Source organism: Chiloscyllium plagiosum, unplaced genomic scaffold (assembly GCF_037043375.1).
Source record: "Chiloscyllium plagiosum isolate Xiang-an unplaced genomic scaffold, Cpla_swu_hap1 HiC_scaffold_19, whole genome shotgun sequence".
In the NCBI taxonomy this organism is placed as follows: domain Eukaryota; kingdom Metazoa; phylum Chordata; class Chondrichthyes; order Orectolobiformes; family Hemiscylliidae; genus Chiloscyllium; species Chiloscyllium plagiosum.
Genome location: NW_028270157.1, coordinates 19,594,027 through 19,620,941, shown reverse-complemented (window position 1 = coordinate 19,620,941; position 26,915 = coordinate 19,594,027). Strand labels below are relative to the sequence as shown.

Here is a 26,915-nt window from a genome sequence, read left to right as displayed (position 1 = left end):
AAGAAAATTTAATAGATCAGAATGTTTCAAATTACTATTTGGAAGATTCTAAATAACAGCTTGACCCTATTGAAAATAACATACCGTGGACAAGTTATTTTACTCTTTGTTCACTGGTACTGTGTAAATAGTATTTAGTATTTATTTTCCACTTCTACCAGTTCTAACTAGTGAAATGTTCTTCTGTAATAGTGCATGAATATCTGTTGGTCTGGACTGTTCTGATAAAGATGCAGCGATATAACTGTACCTTAATTGCCCAGCTATTCTAATCTTTTACTTTGTCATAGAGAAACACCAACTGTTTTTTAGCATCATCTGACACCACTCCACTACTTGCAGAGCAAAGTCAAGAGGTGAATAGCCCACTAATGTTCCCATTAATCTTAGGATCACCATGCATCAGCAATTTTTGTAAGCTGGAGTTCATAAAGGAGTCATTTTTAAAACCCTTGTATGTTTGAGCACAACCCTACAATTGGGTGTAGTGCATATTAATTTTTTAAATAGATGTCTAAATTAAATGGTTAAATTTGACCTTCTCTTGCAAAGTAGCCAAAATGAATCTAAATTTAGTCTTTCAGACTTGATCTCCTTGTAAATAGATGGTTAGAACTTATACATAGAAATTACTCTAATTCCCTGTTGTAGGTCATAAATAAATGACATATAATGTGGATGTTGTCATCGTGCGTATTCCACTGGATTTTTAAAGCAGTTCTATGAAGGCTGTATTAACATGTAATCCCTGAATTTAACTTGTGTCAAGGTCATAAATATGGTTGAGCTGTTACTGGGAGAAAATTAATTCATGCAATGGAAACAATCAATTCTAAGCTTTGTCCAAGCTTATTTTTAGAGAATGTAAAGGAGTAAATCACTATGTTCTAGAAAGGTCTTAATTTTAGTATTTTTGAGAAATAGACTTGAATAAAGTGGAAAAATTAGTGATATAACTGCGTAACTGTGAAAGCTGTAATAATGCTGCTGTTTTGAGGAACTACACATTATCTTTTGGATTTAAAAGAATGCCTGGTGAGCATGAGTGTGAAAAGTTAATAGAAGATTAGAGTGGTGCTAGAAAAGCACAGCAGGTCAGGCAGCATCCGAGGAGCAGGAAATCAAAGTTTCGGGCAGGAACCCTTCATCAGGTTCCTGCCCGAAACGACAATTTTCCTGCTACTCGGATGCTGCCTGACCTGCTGTACCTTTCCAGCACCACTCTAATCTTGACTCTGATCTCCAGCATCTGCAATCCTCACTTTCGTCAAGGTTAATGCAAGTCTAACAATCTAGTAGAGACTGTTTAACTAAATGAGACTATTAAAATCAACAAATTAACTTTTAGAGTGGTACCTCCTGTATGTTTTTAATTTCATGAAGTTATACATAGGATTTTACAACAGTGGCCACTTGGCTTATTGTGCCTTTGGAAGAGCCATTGAATTAATCTCATACTGTACTTTCTTACAAAACAAAAATAACATTGAAATGATCAGCAAGTCTGTCTAAAGAAAGAGAAACAATTAATATTTCAGAATTATAGAATGACTCATTTCAAATTTCCAGCATCTGCTGTGGTTTGCCCCATTCTTTCCCATTTACCTGCAAACCTTTTCTCTCCAAATGTACGTTCAATTCCCGTTTAAACCTTAAGTGAATCATCATCCACCACCCTTGCTGGCAACACATTCCAGATCACCATAACTCTGTTTAAAATGGTTTCATTAAAACTTTGGGGTGTTTTTTGAATTTTCATCTTAAATCTTAGTCCTTTGGTTACTAATTCTCTTGCCACTAGAAACAGTTGTTTCTTATTTGCTCTGGATCTTAAAATTTGATTTGATATATCTCTCATCAAATTTTAATCTTGATCTTCTCTGCTGGAAGGAGAGTGACCATAACATTTGCAATATTTATGTAACTGAAGTCTCTCATCTCTTGTATCCAAGTAAATCTCCTCTGCATAGTCTTTAAGATCTTGCAGATTCTCCTAATGTGTAATGCCTGGAATTGGACACAATACTCTATCTGGGGTTTAGTCAACACTTTGTCAAAATAGCTGGAGTTTAGTCAACTTTTCATCAAAGTTTAGCGTAGTCAGGTAATGGTATAAGAACAGTAAAATGTAATCTGAAAGTATTGACATTCGAGTATGCTAACAATGTAATCCTAAAGTTTTGGAATGACTCTTAACTGTAAAATGGCCTAAGGTATTAACATTCTCATTTGGTCTGCTGCTTTGGATCCAGAATGGAGAGGGTGCCAGTATGACTAGTGCTCTCAGTGCTTTCTAGTTTTGTGTGAAATACGATTGAGCAATCTTACCTTCCATTTGGTCATAGAATCATGGAGATGTACAGCATGGAAAAAGACCCTTCGGTCCAACTCGTTCATGCCGACTAGATATCCCAACCCAATCTAGTCCCACCTGCTAGCACCTGGTCCATATCCCTCCAAACCCTTCCCATTCATATACCCATCAAGATGCCTTTTAAATGTTGCAATTGTACCAGCCTCCACCACTTCCTCTGGCAGCTCCTGCCATACACGCACCATCCTCCAAGTGAAAAACTTGCCCTTTAGGTCCCTTTTATATCTTTCCCCTCTCACCCTAAACCCATGCCCTCTAGTTCTGGACTCCCCGACCTCCGGGAAAAGACTCCGTGCCCCTTATTATTTTGTAAACCTCTATAAGGCCACCCCTCAGCTTCCGATGCTCTAGGGAAAACAGCCCTAGCCTATTCAACCTCCTTGTAGCTCAAATCCTCCAACCCTGGCAAAATCCTTGTAAATCTTTTCTGAACCCCTTCAAGTTTCACAACATCTTTCCGATAGGAAGGAGACTGGAATTGCACGCAGTAGTCCAACAGTGGCCTAACCAATGTCCTGTACAGCCACAACATGACCTCCCAACTCCTGTACTCCATACCCTGGCCACTAAAGGAAAGCATACCAATCGCTGCCTTCACTATCCTATCTACCTGCGACTCCACTTTCGGGGATCTATGAACCTGCACTCCAAGGTCTCTTTGTTCAGCAACACTCCCTAGGACCTTACCATTAAGTGTAGAAGTCCTGCTAATACTTGCTTTCCCAAAATGCAGCACCTTGCATTTATCTGAATTAAACTCCATCTGCAACTTCTCAGCCCATTGGCCCATCTGGTCCAGATCCTTTTGTAATCTGAGGTAACCCTCTTCGCTGTCCACTACACCTCCAATTTTGGTGTCGTCTGCAAACTTATTAACTGTACCCCTTATGCTCGCATCCAAATCATTTATGTAAATGACAAAAAGTAGAGGGCCCAGCACCGATCCTTGTGGCACTCTACTGGTCACAGGCCTCCAGTCTGAAAAACATACCCTCCAACACCACGCTCTGTCTTCTAACTTTGAGCCAGTTCTGTATCCAAATGGCTAGTTCTCCCTGTATTCCATGAGATCTAACCTTGCTAATCAGTATCCCATTGGGAACCTTGTCGAACGCCTTACTGAAGTCCATATAGGTCACATCTACTGCTCTGCCCTCATCAATCCTCTTTGTTACTTCTTCAAAAAACTCAGTCAAGTTTGTGAGACATGATTTCCCACGCACAAAGCCATGTTGCCTATCCCGAATCAGTCCTTGCCTTTCCAAATACGTGTACATCCTGTCTCTCAGGACTCCCTTCAACAACTTGCCCACCACCGAGGTCAGGCTCACCGGTCTATAATTCCCTGGCTTAGTATTATTGTTGGACTATTAATTGACACTCTAGTAGTCTGCGAACCCAGATTCGAATCCTGCCGTGTCAAATAGTAGAATTTGAATTCCATAACTAACCTGGAATTAAAAGTCTAAAAGTCACCATGGACTTATTGTCAATTGTTGTGTTTAAAAAAAAACCCATCTGATTCACTAGATGACCTTCACATGATCTGACCTACATGAGACTTTCAACCATAGAAGGGTGGTTGACTTTTAAACTGCCTTCTGGTCAATTAGCAAAGGGCAATAAAATAGTGGGCTAGCCACCGATTTCCAGTTCCCATGAATGATTAAAGGTAAACATGAAAATGCTTGATGCTGTAGCCAGATTCTGAAATGAGCAAGCCTTCCTTTTCCTGGCACAACTGTCTTCCACCTTAATGAGTACAATAAGTTACAATTTTGAGGGAAAATGGGTGATTGGGTTCAGGCTGCTCCGTTAGTGTTTGATTCGGAGATGCTGGTGTTGGACAACTACCTGATGAAGAAGCAGCGCTTCAAAAGCTAGTACCTCTAAATAAACCTGTTGGACTACAACCTAGTGTTGTGATTTTCAGTTAGTGTTTGCAGATGTGCTGTGTTGGTATTTCTATGATGCTCTTGATTATTTGAGGAGCTGCAATATAGTAATAACTGAAATTCAGCGAAGTATTCTTGCAGCCATCAGTTGAAAAAGTCAGGTGTTTTAAATAGTCAAACTGCATTGTTAATTTATAAGCCTTGACACACACCTGTGTTATGAATGTGTCGTTTCAGTATTGTATCATGTGTTAAGTTGTGAAGTTTGTGTTGGGATGGATGAATAGACTTTCAAATGAATGTAAAAACTAACAAACATTTTAACTTGTTAACCCTCGGGCTGAAACAAACCAGATTCTGAACAGAATTTAATTAAATGTTTTCTGTTCATTAAGATTAAATGTTTGAAGCGTTCTACTAAAAAAATTAGATGCCTTTTAAAAATAATGTTGTCTCTTTACGTCCCAACTGTATCTAATTTACAGAACAGTAATTCCACTAATTAGAGTAGGCGGACAGAGGTTATAAAGAGTAGTAATTTGTTTTAACTGATTTGTAGTGAGAAAAGCTGGATTAGTTCAGTAGTACCATACTTTTGCTTTTGTGGTGCAAAATGCAATTGTTTATTAATCAACAATGCTGTTCAGTTAATGGGACACTTAACCGTTCGTTGATGTTGTGTCATGTACTGTAGTTTAAATTGCTTGGAGTTTTACAAGAATGCCAGCTGCTTTTCTCTCTTGTGACTCAGTTCTGGCTTTGGATAGGGTAGGAGTGCAATTAGGTTACTCTTGTCTTCAAGGCCATTTAATTATTTCCATTTTAGCTGGAGGGCATTATGCAAAACAGTTTCTGAATTGTTTATCAACAAGTATAAGGAGCTTTTCTTGCAAACTTGAATGTTTCAGGAAATCTAACAGCAAAAATTTTTCCCTCCTAAATAAAGAAAAGAGAAATCTATTCCAGTAAATTTACCATGATAAGACAGTCGAATGTAAATCCATGGAAGTAAACTAGAAAATCTAGAAGCATGATTGGGACTGGTGGCCATAAAATGGATCTAAATTGTAATTTGTAGTTGAGATTTTTAAAAATGTGGGATTTGGGCATTGCTGGCTGTCCAGTATTTTTATTGGCTGTCCCTAGTTTCTTTTGAGAAGGTGGTGGTGAGCTGCCACCTTGAGTCTGCAGTTTACATACTGTGTAAGTTGACCCACAATGCTGTTAGGGAATTCCAGGATTTTGATCCAGGGTCCTATGACGATGCCAGATGGTCCATCCAGTTTCATTTCTTTGTGACTTTGTAGTATTTGATGCAATTGAGTGGCTTGCTGGGCCATTTCAAAGCGCAGTTGAGAGTCAACCACATTGCTGTGGGTCTGGAGTCACATGTAGCCCAGACCAAGTGTGGATGGTAGATTTCCTTCCCTTAAGGACATTAGTGAACTGAATAGGTTTTTCTGACAGTCAACAATGATTTTGTGGTCGTCAGTAGATTCTTAACATTTTTATTGAATTCAAATTCTACCAACTGTCTTGGTGGTATTTGAACTTGTACCCCAGCATATTATCTGAATTTCTGAATTAATAATCCAGTCATATTACTACGAGGCCATCACCTCCCCATGGTTTACTTCATGTGGAATTTTTAATGATGTGGGAAGGGCTTTGGGTATATTTTTTTAACTATGTGAGTAACATTTTTGTGGTATTGGTTCATTGCTCTTTTGTTTTTCAGCCAGACAGACAAGTGGATAATGATATCTGTTTCACAGAGACAAGGTCTGACCTATTCATGAATAAATAGAAATCTGGCTATTCCAGCTCATCACATTTGATTCTGGCGTATCTTCAGAAACCTGGATAGGACATATGGTTAGTAAGTTTGCAAATGATACCAAAATTGGAGGTGTAGTGAGCAGTGAAGAAGGTTCCCTCAGAGTACAATAGGATCTTGATCAGATGGCCCAATTGGTTGAGTGGCAGATTGCGTTTAATTTACGTAAATGTGAAGTGCTGCACATTTGAAAGGCAAATCAGGCAGGATTTATACACCTAATGGTTAGGTCCTGGGGAGTGTTGCTGAACAAAGAGACTTTGGAGTGCAGGCTCATAGTTCCTTGAAAGTAGAGACACAGGTAGATGGGATAGTGAAGGTGGCACTTGGTATTCTCTCCTTTAGTGGTCAGTGCATTGAGTATCTGAGTTGGGCAGTCATGTTGTGGCTGTACAGGATATTGGTTAGGCCACTTTTGGAACACTTTGTGCAATTCTGGTCTCCCAGCTATAGGAAGGATGTTGTGAAACTTGAAAGCATTCAGAAAAGATTTACAAGGATTTTGGCAGGGTTGGAGAGCTTGAGCTATAGTGAGAGGCTGAATAGGCTGGGGTTATTTTCCCTGGAGTGTGGGAGGCTAAAGGGTGTCCTGATAAAGGTTTATAAAATCATGAGAGGCATGAATAGGGTAAATAGACAAGGTCTTTTCTCCGGATGGGAGACCATAACTAGTGCGCATAGATTCAGGGTGAGAGGGCAAAGATATAAAAGGCACTTAAGGGGCACCTTTTTCGTGCAGATGGTAGTGTGTGAATGGCATGAACTGCCAGAGTAACTGATGGAGACTGGTACAATTACAACATTTAAAAGGCATCTGGATGGGTATATAAATAGGAAGGGTTCAGAGGAATATGGGTCAAATGCTGGCACATGGGGCTAGGTTTCTGTTGGATATGTGGTCAGCACGGACGATTTGGACTAAAGGGTCTATTTTATGCTGTACATCTCTCTGACTCTACGACTCTGATCTTTTAGTTGACCTGCTTTTGCCTGTGCACAATATTTTAGGATCTGTTAAATTTGAGTTGGTTCTGTAGCAGAAACAATTGAATGTTAAGGAATAAATTAATTGTTGATTTCTGTGTATTGAAGGTAGATGATTTGCTCTGAATTGTGAATGAGAGCTTCTTGTCAGTCAGAATTTTGAAAGAACTTTGGAATGGTGTTTTTTTTTAAGATTTAGTCTCCGTAATTCTTCCGAGCCATAGGACTGCTCTCTTTGATCTCTGCCTATAAACTATGTTGGTGTACCCCCTCTCACTACGCCTGATGAAGAAGTGTTGCTACGGAAGCTTGTGATTTCACACAAACCTGTTGGACTATAACCTGGTGTCATGTGATCAAAGTTTTTGAGAATGTTGACTTTGTCCAACCCAGACAACACCGGCACCTCCTGATTCTTATCAAAGAGGTCACCAAGCCTCAGGCAAAGGGAGACATTAAGAAGGCAAGTCCTTCGTAGTAACGTCAGCCAGTGTGGGAATTGAACCCTTGTCAACTGAACTAATTTCTGAAAACAATTGTTATGTCTCTTGTTACAGTCTGAAACTCCATCTTTTGCTTTTTAGCTTGACATTGCAAGTAAGGAAAATGACAGCAACCATTATAAAAGATTCATTCACAGAGTACTGAGAAATCTGTGACAGGATTGGACTGTCTGCACGGATTTATAAAAGGGAAATCATATTTGACAAATGCATTGGAATTTTTTAAGGATGTAACTAGTATAGTTGACAAGTAAGAAGCTGGTGATGGATGTGGTTTACTTATAAAACATAGAACAGTACAGCACAGAACAGGCCCTTCAGCTCACGATATTGTGCCGACCATTGGTCCTCATGTAAGGTAAATGTAATGTACGAACCCTCAAATTTCTGTGACCGTATGCATGTCCAGCAATCTCTTAAATATCCCCAATGATCTTGTTTCCACAACTGCTGCTGGCAACGCATTCCATGCTCTCTCCACTCTGTGTAAAGAATCCGGCTCTAACATCCCTTCTATACTTTCCGCCAAACAGCTTAAAGCTATGACCCCTCGTGTTACTTGGACTTTCCAAATGCGTTTAATAAGATTTCATGTAAAAGGCCTGCATATAAAATAATAGTACCTATAAGTGGGAGTAGTGTGATGACATGGATAGAGAACTGGCTGGTAGACAGGGAGCAAAGGATAGGAATAAATGGGTGGATACTGCAGGGTTCTGAGCTTGGAGCCAAGTTATTCAAAATATGTATTCATGATTTGAATGAAAAAACTAAATGGAATATCTACAAGTTTGCAGACTACACAAACCTAGGGTGGGAATGTAAATTGAGAGGAGAATACAGAGGTGCTTCCCTGTGATTTGGGCAAGTTGACAGAGTTGGCAGATGTGGTATAATGTGATGAATGTGAGATTATCCACTTTGGTAGCAAAAACAAAAAGGCATTATTATTTGCATGGTGATAGATTGGAAAAGGGAGGTTCAGCAAGACTTGGGTGTCCTTGTAAACCAGTTGCTGAAAGTAAGAATTCAGATGCAGCAGGTGAAGATGACAAATGGTATATTGTCTTTTATAACGAATACATTTGAGTACAGGAGCAGGGATAGCTTCCTGCAGTTGTTTAGGACCTTGCTGAGATTATACCTGGAGTGTTGTGTGCAGTTTTGGTCTCCTTACCTGAGTTAGGATGTTTTGGTTATGGAGGGAGTGCAACAAAGATTTACCAGTCTAACTCCTGGGATGACAGGACTGATGTATGAAGAGTGACAGAATCAGTTAGGACTGTATTAACTGGAATTTAGAAGAATGAGAGGACATTTAGAAACATATTGGATTCTGACTAAATTAGAATAAATGCAGGAAGGATGTTCCCAATGACTGTGATGTCCAGATCCAGGAGGCACAGTCTAAGAATATGGCATACACCATTTAGATTAGGAGAGTTTTTTTAAATTCACTCGTGGGATATGGGCATTAGTGATGGTCAAACAATTATTGCCTTCTTGTAGTTGCTCTTGAGAAGGTGCGGTGAGCTGCCACCCTGAACTGCTGCAGTTCATGTGATGTATTTTGATCCACAATGCTGTTAGGGAGACAGAATTTTGACCCAGTGATGTTGAAAGAACAGTGATATATTTTCAGGTCTGGAGTTTATATGGCAGCTGTTTATATTTGAGTTAGGACAGAATTGAGCTTTTAATCCACCTGTTTGTACACGTTAATGTTCTGCCAGAGCTGTCTCCAACCGTTTTCCATTTAACTCTATCAGCATACACACCCATTCTATTCCCCTTCTTATCCAGCTTCCCTTTAAGTGCATCTGTACTATTTGCTTCAATGGCCCCTGCTGGTAATGCATTCCAAACTTTCATTGACTAAAGAAGTTTCTCTTGAATTCCCCATTGAACTTTATAAATCTAATCGTCTTCAGAATCTTTATTTTGGCCTTCCTAGAAATGAGCCTTGATAGAGTTACTCCATGAATCTTCCTTTTTCTAAGGAAAAGAAGCACAACTTGTTCAGTTTTTCCCTTGATTCAAAGGCAGTTGTTGTATCATCCTTGTGAATTTTCTTTTGCCCTTTTCTGATGCCTTGGTGGACTTTATAATATGGAATCAGAACTGTGTCACAGCTTCCGGATGTAATCTAACCAAATTCGCAATTATTACAGTATTGGAGTAGGCTGTTTGGCCCATCTTGACTATACTGGCTCTCAAAAGGTGCTATTCAGTTAGTGCCACCACCACTGCCAGACTCTGCACGTTTATTCTTACTCAGGTCATCCAATTCCCTCATGATTGCTTTGATTTAACCTGTTTCCACCACACACTCTGGCATTGCATTCCATATGACAATTGCTGTGTAGAAAAAGGTTTTTCTTAAAGTTGTTGCTTTTGTCAGTTACTTGAAATTCTGTACTATATTAATCTCCATTCTCTCACCAATGGACATAATTCTACGTAGGTTTAACATAATTTCCTCATTTAAAAAAAAATCCATTCTTTTGAAATGAAGTCTAATACTTGGTTTGCTTAATTTTTTTAATCTTTATTTCTATTTTGTGATTCATGTCTGTATTCCTGAATCCCTTCACTTTTCTATCCTGGTTAGATTCTGATTTTAAAAGCACCGTGACTTTCTCAATCCTTTTACAAAAAATGCCCTATCTCACTTTTGTCTGCATTGAAATTTGTGTACCAGTTGAGCACTCTTCCTTACAAGCTTCATGACCTTTATTCTGCAATAAGATGTGGTGTCATATGCAAGTTTAAAAGGTGTGCATCTAATTCCTGAAACTTAACAGTGAACAACAGTAAAATAAAGCAAAGAACTGTGAATGCTGAAAATCTGAAATGAAAGCAGAAATGGCGTGAGAAACTCCAGGACTGTGGAGAGTAGGTGGAGTTAATGTTTTAGGTCCGTTAACAATTCTTCAGAGCCCTGAGTTCTGAAGCTGACTCACTGGACCCAAAAGCTTAGCTCTGCTTTCTCTGCACAGATGCTGTCACACCTCTTGAGTTTCTCCAAAGCTTGTTTTTGTTTGATACATTTCCACCTTCCTTCAGTTCTAAGGAAGATATGTTTGTCAGATCTGGCCATCAAATTTATTATAATATCCTAGATCAGATCACCAAATTATGATCTGGTTAGGAACCAATAACCTTTATTTTTAAAGTAGGCAAAACGTGTGTTCCAGGGACTTTAAGAAAATAAAGCCACAAGATTCCACAGTTTTGAACAAACAAGACGACTGAACCATACAAGTTATGATCTACAATACGTGTAACCCTGTTTCCAATACTTTAGATTTAAAATAGTGTCAACGAAACAGATGCTTCAATCCATCCAGTCCATGCCAATTCCAAACTAAACTAGTCCTACCTGCTTGCTTCTGGCATGTTCTTATCCAAGTGTCTTTTACATGTTGTAACTGTATCCACATCCGCCACTTCCTCAGGAAGTTCATTTCATACACAAACCACACTCTTTGTAAAAACGTTGCACCTCATCTTTTTAAAATCTCTTTCCTCTCATAAAAATGTGCCCCCTAGTCTTGAAATTCCCCCATGTTAGGAAACATGTCTGCCATTAACCCTATCTATACCATTCATGATTTTATAAACCTGTAATGTTACCTCTCAACCTCCTCCACACTCATGAAAAATGTTTCAGCCTATCCAATCTGCCTACTAACTTCTAGACCTTGTTCTTGAGTTAGTTCTAACAGCACAGTGCCATCCAATTGCTCATGATTCTTTTCTAGTAGTACAGCTAATATCCTAACATGCCAGTTCTGTCGCTTCAACTCTGACCTCAATTGTTTTTCTGTGATATTCAAACTGTCCTGAGTAATTTACTGAAAATGTGCCAATAAGTTCCAACATTATTGAGCAGAATTGAATGTTGCCATCCACTTGGAGCTCCCTGTACTACTTAGTTGGTGTTTCCATTTTCCCAGAATACTAAAATTTAAAATAAATAATGCATGCAAGAGGATTAATCACGTTCAACTCAATGTTAACACTGTTTCTTTCCCCAGGTACTGCCTGACCTAATATTTCCATCACTTGGTTTTTTTCTTCTGATTGCTTTCTTGTTGAACATCTGGTTGTTTGTGCAATTAAATCACATTAGCGGTACATTTGTTTTAAAATAAAGTACCGACACTGGTATTAGCAGTGGAACCAACTTAACCGAAAATAAAACTATTCATATTCAAGTATTTGTGATTAATATGGTTTACTATTTTCTGGGATTCAGTTTTACTGGTACAATGTTCCTTAGTGGTTTAGGTTGCATTGAATTAGCTTACTGTTACAGAAAGCAGTTGCTACTTGTACAATATAATTCTCAATTAATTGAAGCTTATTAACCAAAGTTTCCAGGCTTGCTGCCGAAGTATGATGCAATACTCAGGAATTAACTTCCTATTAAATTACTCCTACATGTTGAATATGTGTTTGAGGCAAATTTAAAAAGAATGCTTGGTATATTTCATGTGTCAAGAAGATTCCTAATATCCAACTGCAGCGTAAAAATGAAAGATAAACTTATTTGTAAGATAGTCTCCCATCTAAAGCTGTAGTACGATTGGGAATGTCTCAAACTGTAATCGGGTAAGGTACTAAAGTTATTAGTGTTATTTTAAAGTCTTTATTTTGTTTGTAATCATCTAAGGAGCTCTTGCTTAGCAATAACCAGCCCATTCTGCCAAGGTCACTCAGTTCTTGACTTCATTACAACCTTGGTTTTCCAGGCATGGAAAAAAAAGAGCTGAATTCCACAGTTGAAGTGTGTATGAATGCCCTTGACGTCAAATTGCGTTGATCATCAAGATATCTAGCAAACTTAGTCAGTGAGAGTTGGTGGAGGGATTTCTTTGCTGCTTGAAGTCTCACCTGCCACAAGGCAAGATGGTTGTGGTTGTTGGAGGTCAGTTGTCTGAGCTCCAGGGCATTGCTAAAAGATTCCACGGGGTAGTCTCCTAGCCCAATCGCTTTGTGCTGCTTCATTCATGAGTTTCTCACCAAAATAAAGCCAGAGATGGGATGTAGGCTGATGATTACACCATTGTTCACCATCATTCACAGCTCATGCTGAAGTTGAGCAACCTGTGAACAATATCCTGGCTTGGGTTGGCAAATGACTAGTAAATTCAGAGCTCAGGCATATGAGCTAGTGGCCATCTCCAAAAGCAGAGAATGTGATTTTTGCCTTTGACTTGCAAAGATATTGCTTTGCTGAATCCCCTTCAATAACTGTCTTGGTTACCATTGACCAGAAATTGAACTGGACTAACCATTAAAATATTGTGGCTTCAAAAGCAGCTCAGAGTTAGGAATCTTGCAGTGAGTAACTCAACTTTTTGCTACTTAAAGCCTGTCCATCATTTACAAGGCAAAAGTCAGGGATGTGATGAAATTATCCCCATCTCTGGTGATGTGCAATAAAATGCTTGCCTAGCCAGTGATACCTACATCAAATGAATTAATTTAAAAAAACTCTAACTACAGGTTGATACCATTCTGGGCAAACCTGTTTGATTGGCACCACAACCTCAAGCATTCACTCCCTCTGCCACTGACGCACAGTAGCAGCAGCATTAATAATGTGCAAGGTACACTGTAGAAATTCAAGGCCTCTCAGACGGCATCTTCCAAATCATGACCACTACCATCCAGAAGGACAAGAGCAGCAGATACATGAGAGCATCATCTGCATGTTAATGTCCATCCCGATTTGCAGATACCCTGTATACCTCTGTTCCTTCAGTATTACTAGGTCAAAATCCTGGAACTCCTTCCTTCAGTACTGATGTGAAGTTCTTTTTCCTGAGATACTTACATACTTGATGCAACTGCAATGACACCAACTTCTGTGAACCAAATTTTATTAAGCACGGTACAGTACAAACTTTCTGGAGGAACCTTTAACACACCTTGCAGGGCTTATGGGGTCATGGCAAAAGCTTTCTCTGAACAAAAGAAATAGTTTATACAACTTTACACAACAGTTTATACAACTACACTTTATACAAAATCTTTACATCACAATAATACCCACAAGACAACCCCCAGCTATTCCCCCACAGTCGCATGCCATTCAAGACACAATGCAGTGACTACTTCATCCTTAGAAACAATATAATGCAAATCGTTCCTTAATGGTCAAATCTGTTGCAAATTTTTTTTTTGTAACTATAGGGGAATAGTCACCTTCCAACTGTAATGTTCTTATTGATTTCTGAACAAGAGACGAAAATGTAATTAGTAGGAGATGACAATGTAAATGGCTTTTGAATAAGAAATGGCCATGCAAATGGCTTTGAATGCCAAAAGATGGGAATGTGATTTCCTTACAACCTATCTGCAAATCAGGGGCAAACCACCCTTGTCTCAGGGCATCCAATTTCCTAAAGGTCAGCAGAGCATATTAACTCTTTATCTCATTGGGTGACCCTACACCAAATGCACTGCAGCGGTCAAAGAAGGCAACTCTCCACCTCCTCACGGGTAACTATGCATGGACAATAATTGCTCACCCAGCAACAAAACACACTTCCATTAGTCAATTATAAAATATTGAAGTGCAAAGGAATATGAGCACAAATAAGCCATTCATGTATTCATTAGAGTTTAGAAGATTATGGAGCGATCTAATAGAAACTTACAAGACAATGTATGGCTTGAAAGGGTGGATGCTGGGAATTTGTTTCCGTTAGGTGGGGAGACTAGGACCCGTGGGCGCGACCTTAGAATTATAGGGTGTCAATTTAGTATGGAAATGAGACATTTCTTCAGCCAGAGAGTGGTGGGCCTGTGGAGTTCATTGCCACGGAGCACAGTGGAGGCCGGGACGTTAAATGTCTTAAAGGCAGAGATTGATAAATTCTTGATCTCGCGAGGAATTAAGGGCTATAGCGAGAATGCGAGTAAGTAGCGTTGAAATGTCCATCAGCCATGGTTGAATGGCAGAAGTGGACTTGATGGGCCGAATGGCCTTCTTTCCACTTCTATGTCTTATGGTCTTATTCAGCCCCTCATGTCAGTGCTGCCATTCAGCTAGATTGTGGTAGATCTACCTCAATATTATTTCTATGCACTTCATATCTTTTGTCATCTTTAATCTCTAGAAATCTGTTACTCCACAAGTTTTTTTGAGTAGTGATTCCAAACAGTCAACAACCTGAGTATCTGCATGTTGATTTTCAGTGACTGATGTACAAATATACCCAGGTCCCTTTTGGAAATCAAACTTCCCATATCCACTAAAATTAGGAGCCTTTCATCATTTCCTGTCAAAGTGGATAACCACTTCGTGGTCAGTACAACTTAAATGGGCTAGAAATATTTAATTGATCTTTGATCAGATCTCATTGGAATGAGCCAAATTTTCCTTGACTTGATATGTTAACTGTTATCCCTTTCAGTGTCTGTTGTTCTTTATGATGCTGAATTGGAAGGCTGTCTAGAAAACTGTTCTCTGCATTGCTAAAACCATCGCAGTCCTAGATTCAGTTTTGTGATTCTTTCTCATGTTCCAGTGAGGTGAATTTAGTTGTATAAACAGGTTGCAGACTTGTATGCTAAAGCTTAAAAAGCACCAAGTTAATGCATCTTTTTAAAGCACCTTCTCAAAATACAAAAAAAAACTATTTAATCATTCCTTTCTTTGTAGATGGAAGGTTAAAGAACAGTATTTTGAATGACTAAGCCAACTTTTTTGTATCAACCAGTTGCAATTTATTTTGCACCCAGAATTCCAGATTTAAATGTGCCAACTGCTGTTTGTTGCGGTTCTCATCAAGACTACCACCAGCTGAAGCTCGCTGTGAGATTGGTGTCAAAAGCTGGACCCACTAACATTGATCTTGCACTACAGGTAGTTCTCCTATAACACCGTAGTTGCGTTCCAGTGAAACCTCACTTAATAGAAATAATGGGGCCTTTGGGGAAAAGTGGGGATTGGGGCAGACTATCAAAGAAATCACTTACGTTTACTCAAATATACTCAAAAGTCTAACAAAATATCGCACAGCCTGAATGAAGTTCAAATCATATTTATTAACAAAATAATAAATTTGTACATTAAAAATTAAGAAAGCTGCCCTCTGTACAGTACCTCTCTCAGAAGACTGCTCCCTGTTGGCAGCTGACATTGTGCACATGCAAAATGGCATGTGCAGAACAAATTGCGTGAACCGATCTCTGCAGGAATTGTGCTATTGCCAACGAGGTAAGCCTTTTCCAAAATACTGTTCCCTAAATCTTCAGTGATGTTACAGCTAGATCGTGCTGCCGAAACGCATGTTATCCCAGATCTATCTGTACATAAAAGCAGCTGTAACTGGGCTTTCATAATTACTTAAACCAGGGCTGAAATGAGGCCAAGAGCTGAGTGGCCCTAGCAGAATCGAAACGTAGAGAGCAACCACTTATTGCTCGGCAATTGCTGCTTAAATGATTACAGATGAAATAAACTAAGGTTTTAAAATAGTGCTGATTTTTTTAGATATCAAATTAAAGTTTGAGATATTCCCAATCATACTACAGCTTTAGTTGGAAGACTGCCTTATTATCAAGATGATTATTACATTTCACCACTTCTCTTAAACCACTTTGTAGTTATCTATCAATGTTGTTGAGATCTTTGTATATCTGCATATGTGGCTCAATCCTCCATTGCCTATCATTCTTGTCTCCCGACATCCCCATGTCTTTTGTGTCTCTTTCTTCAGCTGTGCTGTCACTTGTAATTATCTCCTTAGTTACAGTTTAAACCTGCCCTTTTGACATGTTCATTTCCTGCGTGACCTGTAATTTTTTTTGCTGCTGTACAGATTTCCAAGGTTCATACGCAGTCATGGTTTCTGTAACCGATTGGCATGAGTGGAACCTCTGTGCAGCTGCGCAGTTTGGAGGGGCCATTGTAATCATCACTTTTCCCTTTGTAGCTTATCCAAGACTGAATAGATTGTTGTTTTTTTTTCTCTCTCTCAAAATTATGGTTGGTTTCTTAGCCATGTGATACTATCCCAATTTATTGCCACTTAGAATTTGCACCTAGCAGTATAGTGAAAATATTGAGGAAAGCTGTTTCTGCAGTCATAGCCCATGTTCATGTTGTAAAAGGGTCTTGCTGTTGTAATTTAATCTTGCTAAATCCAGCACCCCATCATACTTAAACAATCTTGCCTTTCACAGTTTTTACTACCTTCAGTCAAGAATTTTAAGAACCTTTTAAAAAAAATTTGAAAACTTCAAGCACAAGAAAAAAGTTGGCTTTATTAGAATGAGATTTTATTGTCATGAGTACTCAAGTACCGCCATATAGAAGAGCAGTAAAGTGTGAAATGCCATTGTCTATCTTTAAAATACAAAATCAGAATTTAAAAAAATAAGAGAAACAGAGCCAAAAGAAAAAAATGTCTAGGTCTTAGTCACTATTCAAAAGAACAGGGAAAAAGTCCAAATCTTAATGTCTTATCTCCCTGACTGTAGCCCTGGTCTGGAGTTTAAGTCAGCTGCCTCTTGGGACATGATCCACCAATCACCTTTGCTGCTGGAATGTGTCGCCTCTGTTGCTACTGCTGCTGTCATTTTAGCCATCTAGAGGTTTGGTGCTGCTAATTTACTAAAACTCAGAAATTGAGAATCCACTTATCATTCTGCTGTTGACTTCATCCTGTTAAGGGGATTTAAAAATTGACTGTACAGCGAGCTCATTGTCACTGAGCTACAGGTTTGCATTTTTAGTAATATTGTAATCTTGACCCGCAATGGCTGCCTGAATGTAATTTATGATTTGTTACTCATTCACTTGCATTTTACAGTGAATAATGCAGTCAGATACAGTGGTAAAGCTTCAACAGTTGTCACAATCCAGTGCCATTTTGAATAGTTCAAGAATAAAAAGGAAAAAAAGATATAACTGAAAGAGTCCTGAGCCGGCTCACCAACAACTCCTGGACTGTCTTGCTGCTGTTTGTGCCAGACGTACCAATATATGAGTCACCACATTTTAGGCGCAATCTCGCTGATGCTGGGTTCAGTGCCAAACCCACACTCAGCAGGAGTCCCCAGCTCTGCTGCTGCTTCAATGAAGCTAGGAGCCCTGGCTCTGGGCATGCCACACTGCCATCACTGTAGCTGCCATCTCGCCATCACTAGGAGTCCCTGCTCTAAGCCTATTGCAACTAGGAGTCCCTGTCTCCACTGCCAGACCAAACTGTTGCTGCCATCTTGCCAAGGATCCTGCTCCAGCTGCCACCCTCCAAGCTGTTGGCTTGCTGGTGCTGCCATCTTAAAGTCTGCTGCCATCTCCAATCGCTGGAGGATCTTTGCTGCTGCCGGCCTCTCACACAGTTGATGTCCGTGCAGCCACTGCCTCCAGTAACTGTGAGGAGCCCATTCTGCTGCTGCTTCCAATCACTGGGAAAAGCCGCATTCCACACATGGCCCGCTCTAGCTGCCACTCTGATTTCGCTGACTAACCCAATGCAAAAGTCTCCAAAGAAAAACAAAAGAAAAAAATAAAGAAAAAGAGCAGAAGTAAAAAGAAGCATGTGGACTGTGGACAACAAATAACTTACTGATTAGTTAGATTTACTGAAGTATTGGCACAGCGGCAATCATCCAGTTGCTCTTTTTCCATCCTGTAAACCACTTATGATTTGCTAGGCTATTGATATTTTTTATCTGGCTACCAACACCTGTGAAATTTTAAAGTTGTCCATTGTTGAGCGCTGGGATGTTACTCCATCTAGTCATCCTTGACCTTATCCCCTGCCATTCAAAGGGAACGTTTTTTGTCAAGGATGCACTTCTATTCTGAGTGTCCAGATATCCTTTTTGATTTGCATTCAGTAATTTAAGTTGAGCAATGGGGGTTAGTGTTTTTCTGCCCTATTCCAGTTTTGAGCAACAGGTCATGACGACTGCAGCAGATGTGGATGAGTATTTTGTTTCACATATACTAATCCCTGTGGCTAAAACATCTTTTTGCTTTCTTTATAGTCTTATACTCTTATTCACTTATATAAAAAAGGGGTTCTAGTTGCAGTATATGGTCACTTCAAATGCAATTCATAGGTTCTGAGGTTAGTTGGATTTGCTCAAGAGGCAATCAGAGTCAAGGAGTGATACTCGAATAGCACAGCCGGTCAGGCAACCTCCGAGGAGCAAGAGAATCGATGTTTCAGGGCATGATGAAGACTTATGCCCTAAAAATCGATTCTCCTGTTCCTTGGATGCTACCTGACCGACTGCCCTTTTCCAGCATCACACTCTTCTCTTTGACTCTGATCTCCAGCATCTGCAGTCCTCACTTTCTCCAAGAGGCAATCATCATCCACTTTGCCTCTTTCTGTTATGTAAACCTCTTATGAGGTTATTGATACTTTTATCCAGTTAGCAGCACTTCATAGTGAAGGCTTGGCATTGTTTCTTACAAATAAATCAATTGTATGTTAAAAGATGTTAACTCATGCTTCCATTTAGTAAGGAATCAATAGGAATGGAAAAATTTGAAAAATGTCATTTGAGTAGGGAATAGAGATCACCCTTTACAGTTACCAATAGAACTGCTGGAGGATATATTGTGTAACCAGTGTTGAGAGAGGAGGTATCTTGAAGTGGCGCGATAGGGAAGGACTGGAGCCAGTTGTTGTGGACCTCGCCAGGACAAGTGTCATTTGAATTGAATTATAAAACAAAGAGGTAATGTCTGGATTGCTACTGGAGCCACAATGCTAAATGTCTTGGAGATAAACAGATCAGCCATGTGCAAAAGGAACTCCATTTGAAGGGACACCAGCATCAGTATTGTGATAAGGAACTCGTTTGCGCTAACCATTTACTTGGCTGGAATTGGGTTAAAGTTGACTTACTGAATGAGCCATAAAGAATATATCAACCAGTTTAGGCTCATGGTAGGTGCCCACCTTTTAAATAAAGTGGGTAGAGGAAAGAGTTCTATGTGGAATTAATAACCTAAAGATAAGAGGATCAGTGTAAAAGTTAGAATCCAAGAAAGGGTAAATACGATATTATTATTTTGGAATCAAAACATTGCAGGAAGTAACACTGTACCTGTTAGTGTTTTTAAAAAAATGACTAAATCAATGCATAACATCAAACAGTATGAAGCTGTAACTTTTCTCAATAACTGATTGTCACTCCTACCTATTCTACCATCAAAAGACATATCTACTGTGGGTAAATTAGTGAGGAAAGGTGTCAATTGGGTTTTTACTTTGGTTCCCTAGTTTCGTGCCATGTAGCTATTCCTGCAGGTAAGTTCTTCAGGCCTTTATCAAGAGTGGTGCTACAGAGTCGCTGTTTATTTACTCGCGAGTTGTGGGGATCATTGTATGCGCCAGCATTTACTGCCCAATCCAAGATGGTAAGCTGTCGCCTTAAACTGCAGCAGTCCGCCCATTATGCTATTAGGGAGCCAGTTCCAATATTTTGACCCAGCGATATTGAAGAAGTGACCATAAACGTATGTAGAAAAAATAGTTTTTGTTTTTTGAAATTAATGACATTTTTCACTTGGTGTTGTAGAGTCATACAGCATGGACCAGACCCTTTGGTCCAATTCGTCCGTGCTGACCTAATATCTCTATGTAACTTAATTTCATTTGCCAGCATTTGGCCCATATCCCTCTAAATCCTTCTTATTCACGTAACCATCCAGATGTCTTTTAAGTAGCAGCTTGTTCCATAAGTGTGAAAAAGTTATCCCTTGGGTCCTTTTTTAAATCTTTCCCCTCTCACATTAAATCTATGCCCTTTAGCTTTGGACTCCTAGGAAAAAGACCTTGGCAATTTACCCTGTCTAAGCCCCTCATGATTTTATAAAGCTGTCAGGCCACCCTTCAGCCTCTGAAGCTCCAGGGAAAAAAGCCCCAGACTACTCACTCTCTCATTATAGCTCAAACCCTCCAGTCCTGGCAACACCTTGTAAACCTTTTCTGCACCCCCTCAAGTTTAACAACATCCTATAGCAGGGTAACCAGAATTGTATGCACTATTCTAATAGTGGCCTCACCAATGTCCTGTACAGCCACGACATGATGCCCCAACTCAATGTTCTGACAAATGAAGGCAAATTGAAGTTAGAGTAAACCAACCATGTGAAAAAAAGGGACAAAACTGAGCTTTGCTGTTGAGAAAAAAGTTGTTCTTCATTTTCAAATGTTATGGTTAAATTGAAAAAGTAGTTGAAATGTTTTAGCCAGCAAAGAAGTTTTGCCTTTGCAACTATTATTCTCAATAGACAAATTTCCCCAGAATGTCCCATGTTAGGCTACCCTCAGTCCAAGTTGTAACCTTGACATTCTGAAAATTGAGATGTTTGCAGATCCTTTTGTTAGTAACCACACTATTGAAATTTCTCTGAACAAAAAGCTTACACTTGTCATTCTACCTGTAACTAGGGTTATGTTTCAGTTTGCGTTACATGACTCTTTCAGAATCACAGTGAGACAAATGGATAGCTCTCCTTAAGGAAATTGTTTAGACACAATTGGCCGAATGTCAGTTTCTTGTAAGATTGAGACGTTGAATTTTAAGATTGGGGTAATTCTGAAAATTGGGTGTTTAGTGCAGTCCCAGCACTCTAAGGTATCATTTTAATTTCACTTAAAATCGCCACCTAAAACGACTGATAGCCTTGTATCCAGAGGAGCTGTAATAACTTAGGTTTCCTCACATTCTGGCATCCCTGATTCCCTGGTATTGTTATATGTAAAACTATGCTTCCCTAACAGTCTAAAGTACCATCAGTTGTCAAATAACTCCAATATCTGAACATTTTTTAAAAGTTCCTATTCGTACAAAGAGCATTTCTTGGTAAACATACAACCTAATAGGTATATAGCCTGTCACACTAATCTTAAATTCTGGTTGTCTGTCAAAGTTTTCTATTTGCAGTTGTATGACTGCAGTCATGGAAAGATAGAAACTTATTTCACACAGAGAGGCCATTGTGTTCAGGCTGACATTTCAAACAGGAGTTGTGCATTGGTCTTCCATTGGGCAATTTGCTCGTAATTAGAGTCGTAGAGATATCCAACTCGGAAACAGACCCTTTGGTTCAACTTGTCCATGCCAAACAGATATTCTAACCTAATCTAGTCTCATTTTGCCAGCACTTGACCCATATCCCTCTAAACCCTTCCTATTCATATACCCATCCAGATGTTTTCTAAATGTTGTAATTGTACCAGCTTTCTGCAATTCCTCTGGCACCTCATTCCATAAGTGCACATCTCTCTGCTTGAAAAAGTTGCTCCATAGGTCCCTTTTTATATCTTTTCCCTCTCACCCTAAACCTATGCCCACCCCAGGGAAAAGACCTTGTCTATTTACCCTATCCATGCCCCTCAAGATGTCACCATCTATTTCCCCACATTCTGTATCTTCCATGGCCTGCTCCACAGTAAGCAGATGCAAAATACTCTTTTAGTACCTTCCCCCTTCTCCAGCAATTCCACACATAGGCTGCCTTGCTGATCTTTGAGGGATCATGTTCTTTCCCCAGTTATCCTTTTGTCCTTAATGTATTTATAGAATTCCTTTGGATTCTTCTTAACCCTATTTGTCAAAGCTATGTCATGTTCCCTTTTTGCCCTTCTAATTTTCCTCTTAAGTATACTCCTACTGCCTTTGTACTTCTCTAAGGATGTTGCTGTCTGGGACATTGGCCTCAAGGTTTGAATCTAAATGTAGAATTGCAGTCAGGCTGTGCTGTGAGAGTGTTTGTCCAATTTTGGAACAGCACCCATCTCTCCCCCTCTTTCCCCCCCCCCCCCCCCCCCATCTACACCCTGCAAAAAATGTTAATAATGAGTTTGCAAGGGTTAGGGGGCTGGGTGTTGTTTGTGATGCCTGGGTTATGTCAGATGGCTTGTCCAGTTTTATTCCTTTTCGGTTGTTGTGTGCACCCGAATGTTTGCTAAGCTAAGAGGACTTTGAAGAGTCAACTACATTGCTGTAGGTCTGGAGTCAGATGTGGGTTAAGGTCCTGTCCTCTGTATGAAAAACAACGCATCTTATAAATATATTTTACAAATAGTTTTATTAATGATAAAACATTGTGCCTTTATTGAATTACCCAAAATCATGGGGGAATAATGCCTAAGCCAAGTTGAGTCAACTTTTCTCATACGACATGGGGATGGGTAATAAGTGCTGGCCTAACCAGTGATGCTGTCATCCCATGAATGAATATATAAAAACAAAACTGATTATTGCTGTCATTGATATTTGGCATTCTTGTATCTGTCTTGATGAGAAAAACGTTCTGTAGTACCAAGAGAAATCACGTGGCTAGTATTGAAAATTTTCATTTTTAAATTGTAAAAATCAAAAATAGCCCAAGTAATACAAGAATTTCACAACTGTATTCTGGACAATTGTACGGTACAACAAGCCAAACATAGCAAAATAATGGGCTGTAATTATTGAACAGTTGAAACTTTATTGCTGGAACAGCACAGCAGGTCAGGCAGCATCCAGGGAACAGGAGATTCGACGTTTCGGGCACAGGCCCTTCTTCATTCCTGAAGAAGGGCCTGTGCCCGAAACGTCGAATCTCCTGTTCCCTGGATGCTGCCTGACCTGCTGTGCTGTTCCAGCAATAAAGTTTCAACTTTGATCTCCAGCATCTGCAGACCTCACTTTCTCCCCTGTAATTATTGAACAGGCTGACTGTAAAGGAACGTATTACAAAATGCTACAATTGTCCTTTTTAGAAGTAAGTGAGGACTGCAGATGCTGCAGATCAGACTCGAGAGTGTGTGCAGGAAAAGCACAGTAAACCAGGCAGCATTCCAGGAGCAAGAGAATCGACGTTTCGGGCAAGAGCCCTTCTTCCTGATGAAGTAACAAGGAATGTAACAGGCCTAAGTTTGTAAATTTAGGGGAACAAAGTAAGGTTGAGTATGATAGACTGAAGGAAGCTAATAATAATATTGGATTGGTACCATGAATTCAAGATCGCAGAATAGTCACTGAGCATCTTCCAAGTTCAGCATGGTAGAATGGCAATTTGGCCATCACATCTGTGCTGGCGGTATGAAGAAGTGATTTACAGCCTTCTACCTGTAGCCCTGCATGGACACCCTTTACTTATAGGTAGTAATTAATTCTAGCTTAAAAATGTGTTGCTGGAAAAGCGCAGCAGGTCAGGCAACACATTTTTAAGCTCTGATCTCCAGCATCTGCAGTCCTCACTTTCTCCTAGTATTAATTCTACTTCAGTGCCTCTATTAAAACTGCCTGTCACATTCTAATACAATGCTTTCTAGATCTCAACTACTTGGAAGAGGGAGTTTAATTATAAGGAAAGATAAAGCTGAGAATATCCTCCTGGTGAGCAGAGGTTAAGGGAGGTTTTAATAGAGGTGACCGAAATTGTGAAAAATCTTTGTTAGAGTAAGGAGAAATTATTTCCATTAGCAAGAAGGGTAATGAGAGGGAAATGGATTTAAGTTAATTAGCAAAAGAGCCAGCAATGGAATTACAATTAATTTTATGCAGCTTGTTATACTGATTTAGACTGCACTGACTAAAATACTGCTAGAAGCAGATTCACTGGTAACTTCCAAAAAGGCTAAGAAGCACATTCGGCTGTTGACCGAAGGGTTGGTGGTTCGATCCTATTCAGGGACATTTGTGCATGTTAATTTTAGGGTGGCACAGTGGTTAGTACTACTGCTTCACACCGCCAGAGACCTGGGTTCAATTCCCGCCTCAGGCAACTGTCTGTATGGAGTTTGCACATTCTCCCAGTGTCTGCGTGGGTTTCCTCCAGGTGCTCTGGTTTCCTCCCACAATTCAAAAATGTGCAGGTTAGGTGAATTGGCCATGCTAAATTGCCCGTAGTGTTAGGTGAAGGGGTAAATGAAGAGGAATGGGTGGGTTGCTCTTTGGAGAGTCGGTGTGGACTTATTGGGCTGAAGGGCCTGTTTCCACACTGTAAGTAAGTAATCTAATCTAAAATAAAATGGAACCATTGCTTTTCAAAGAGCTTTTAATTATTAAGGAAAGAATTTCGACCAGTACATAGGATCTCCTTTGCTCTTGAAATGGTATATTGGGATCGTTCATGCCCACCTAAACAAGTATATGTGATTCTAACGTGATGTCTGGATGAGTCATCTCCAACATTCCAGCACACTCAGCACTGCACTGAAATATCAGTCTAGAATGTACTGATGTCAGTGTGTCCTGGAGTGGGGTCAGAGCTGCAGCCTTCTCACTTAGGCAGATGTGCTATGAATTAATTAAGTTGGCATGTACAGAGGAATGCAGAAGGGTATATTTTGAGAAGAAGAATATAGAATCTAGCTTTGAATTGGCCTTCCTTGCCAAAAAAAATCAAAAAATCTAAATATAAGCTGCTTAAACAGTGACTTAGTATTCTCTGGGCCATGGAAGGGAATGTTTAACTTCTGCAAGGAACTCTGTACAATCAATGTTTGACTTTGTCTCTCTGCAGCATCTTAAAAATTATATTTTTACTTTTCTGTACTTGATGCAGCCCTTACATTTACTGTGAAATGTTTTAAAGTTTGGTTTAATTTTTTTTATTTCAAGGTTAAATGACAACATCTTAGTATTTGTGGATATTGCTTGGAAATGCACACCTTTAATGATTTCTCTTTTTAAAAAAAAATAAAGTGGAAAATATAGTAAATGTTTGTGAGGGTAATAATTTGGAACTTTTTTGTATCTACGTAATTTGATCTATAGTAGCCATGATCATCATCCTGTGTCATGCACTCCACCAGCCTTGAAGGTGTTTTTGTTGACCTCCAGTTTTGTTAGGCTATATGACGCCTTATTCAGTCAACTTTGCCCGAATGTCAAGGCGTAACTGCGTTCATCTGTCTTATGTTTAGCATTCACATATGTCTGTAATTAATCTGACTGGGTCAGAGGCTGGATGGTTTGCATGTAAACCAAAGTCTAATTTGATGGGTAGATTATTGTTTAGTTGCCATTTCTTAGTGACTCATGGATTGCTACTGAGTGCACAGTTTCAGGGGAAAAAATCTCTGTTTTATTACTAATTCAGCAACAAGATAGAAGATTGCATTGGAATGGATGTACCACCTGCTTACTACACAGTTAGTACATGCCTTTCTGTGTACTTAGTGAGATTCATGATTTAACATTTGAAATGGAATCATTGACATGTTTAAAATGTGCCAGTGGACTTTCACAGATTATAAACTTCTTACATTTGTCATTTTACTGGTCTTTTTAAGACTACATGTGCCATGTCCATTTTTAAATTGCAGAAATATAGATTTAATGTTTTCTCTTTGCTCACTCTGCCACTCACTTTGGGAGTACAAAATCACTTTTCAATGTAAAGATATTTTTTACAAACTGTTTCTATCTGCATGTTTGTTCTAGTCATTGGTCCCATAGTACATTTGATTTCACTGATTTTGATTTTGTTTTGCCAATAATTTAGAAATACATTTAATGCATTATACAACATAAAATAAATTTGGGCAGAGTATTGCAGACTTCAGGGTTCCATGTCAGGTTTGAAAATTCTCTTACCCCACCCCTGCTGGAGCATACATGTTCTTGCGATACGACAGCCAGATAGGCAGAGGGGACAGGGTCGCATTGGTAATAAGAAATGAATTTAAATCGATAGCACAAAGTAATTTAAAGTCAGAAGGCAGCAATATAAATAGGCAAGGGAAAAGGAAATAAATGACCAGATGAAGAGCAGATGGGAGAAAGCTCATCTGGAGCATAAATGCCGACATAAACCTGACATTGATCAATCTATTTAGCTCCTATATTGTGTATTCTATTTTTAAAAAATATGAGTCATTATTCCCAACAGGGGTCTTTCATGTGTTTCTATGATATTTCACTTAAGGCCAAGTTTGAGAAACTCCATCTAATACACATTTGCTTTAAAAACACATTGTTTGGAGATTAGACTTGATGTGTAGCATTTGACCACACCTACACTACATACTCTAGCATAGGACTTGAAGATTTGATCAATGTTTGTGTTTTCCATGCGTTCTAGGATGGAGCCAAGTTCAGGAAATTGCTGACCAATGGAGTTGAACTACTGCAAGGAGTTTCACCAGCTTCTAAGGATAGCTATAGTTTCCATGGGTAAATGTCCATGGGAACTTTAACATGGTCACATTTATCATTTTAGTGTTGGAAATACATAGGGCAAGGGGAAGTGAATGGAATGCTGGAATCTTGTCTTTGCAGCATGTTTAAATACTGTTTCTGAGTCTCCAAACTTGGACTAAAATATACTGGCTTGG

General features: G+C 39.3%; 1 protein-coding gene across 17 annotated transcripts in view; it reads left to right on the top strand.

The window, feature by feature from the left end:
* ppfibp1b (PPFIA binding protein 1b) overlaps positions 1-26,915 on the top strand; it is a 178,955-nt gene that overhangs the window by 30,810 nt on the left and 121,230 nt on the right. For 2 of the 17 annotated variants that reach the window (XM_087997088.1, XM_087997087.1), the window contains exon 2: positions 6,008-6,144. The exons of the other annotated variants lie outside the window; for them this stretch is intronic. The gene's annotated coding sequence lies outside the window, so the exon portion shown is untranslated. The remainder of the gene's footprint in view (positions 1-6,007; positions 6,145-26,915) is intronic. 17 annotated transcript variants of the gene reach the window in all.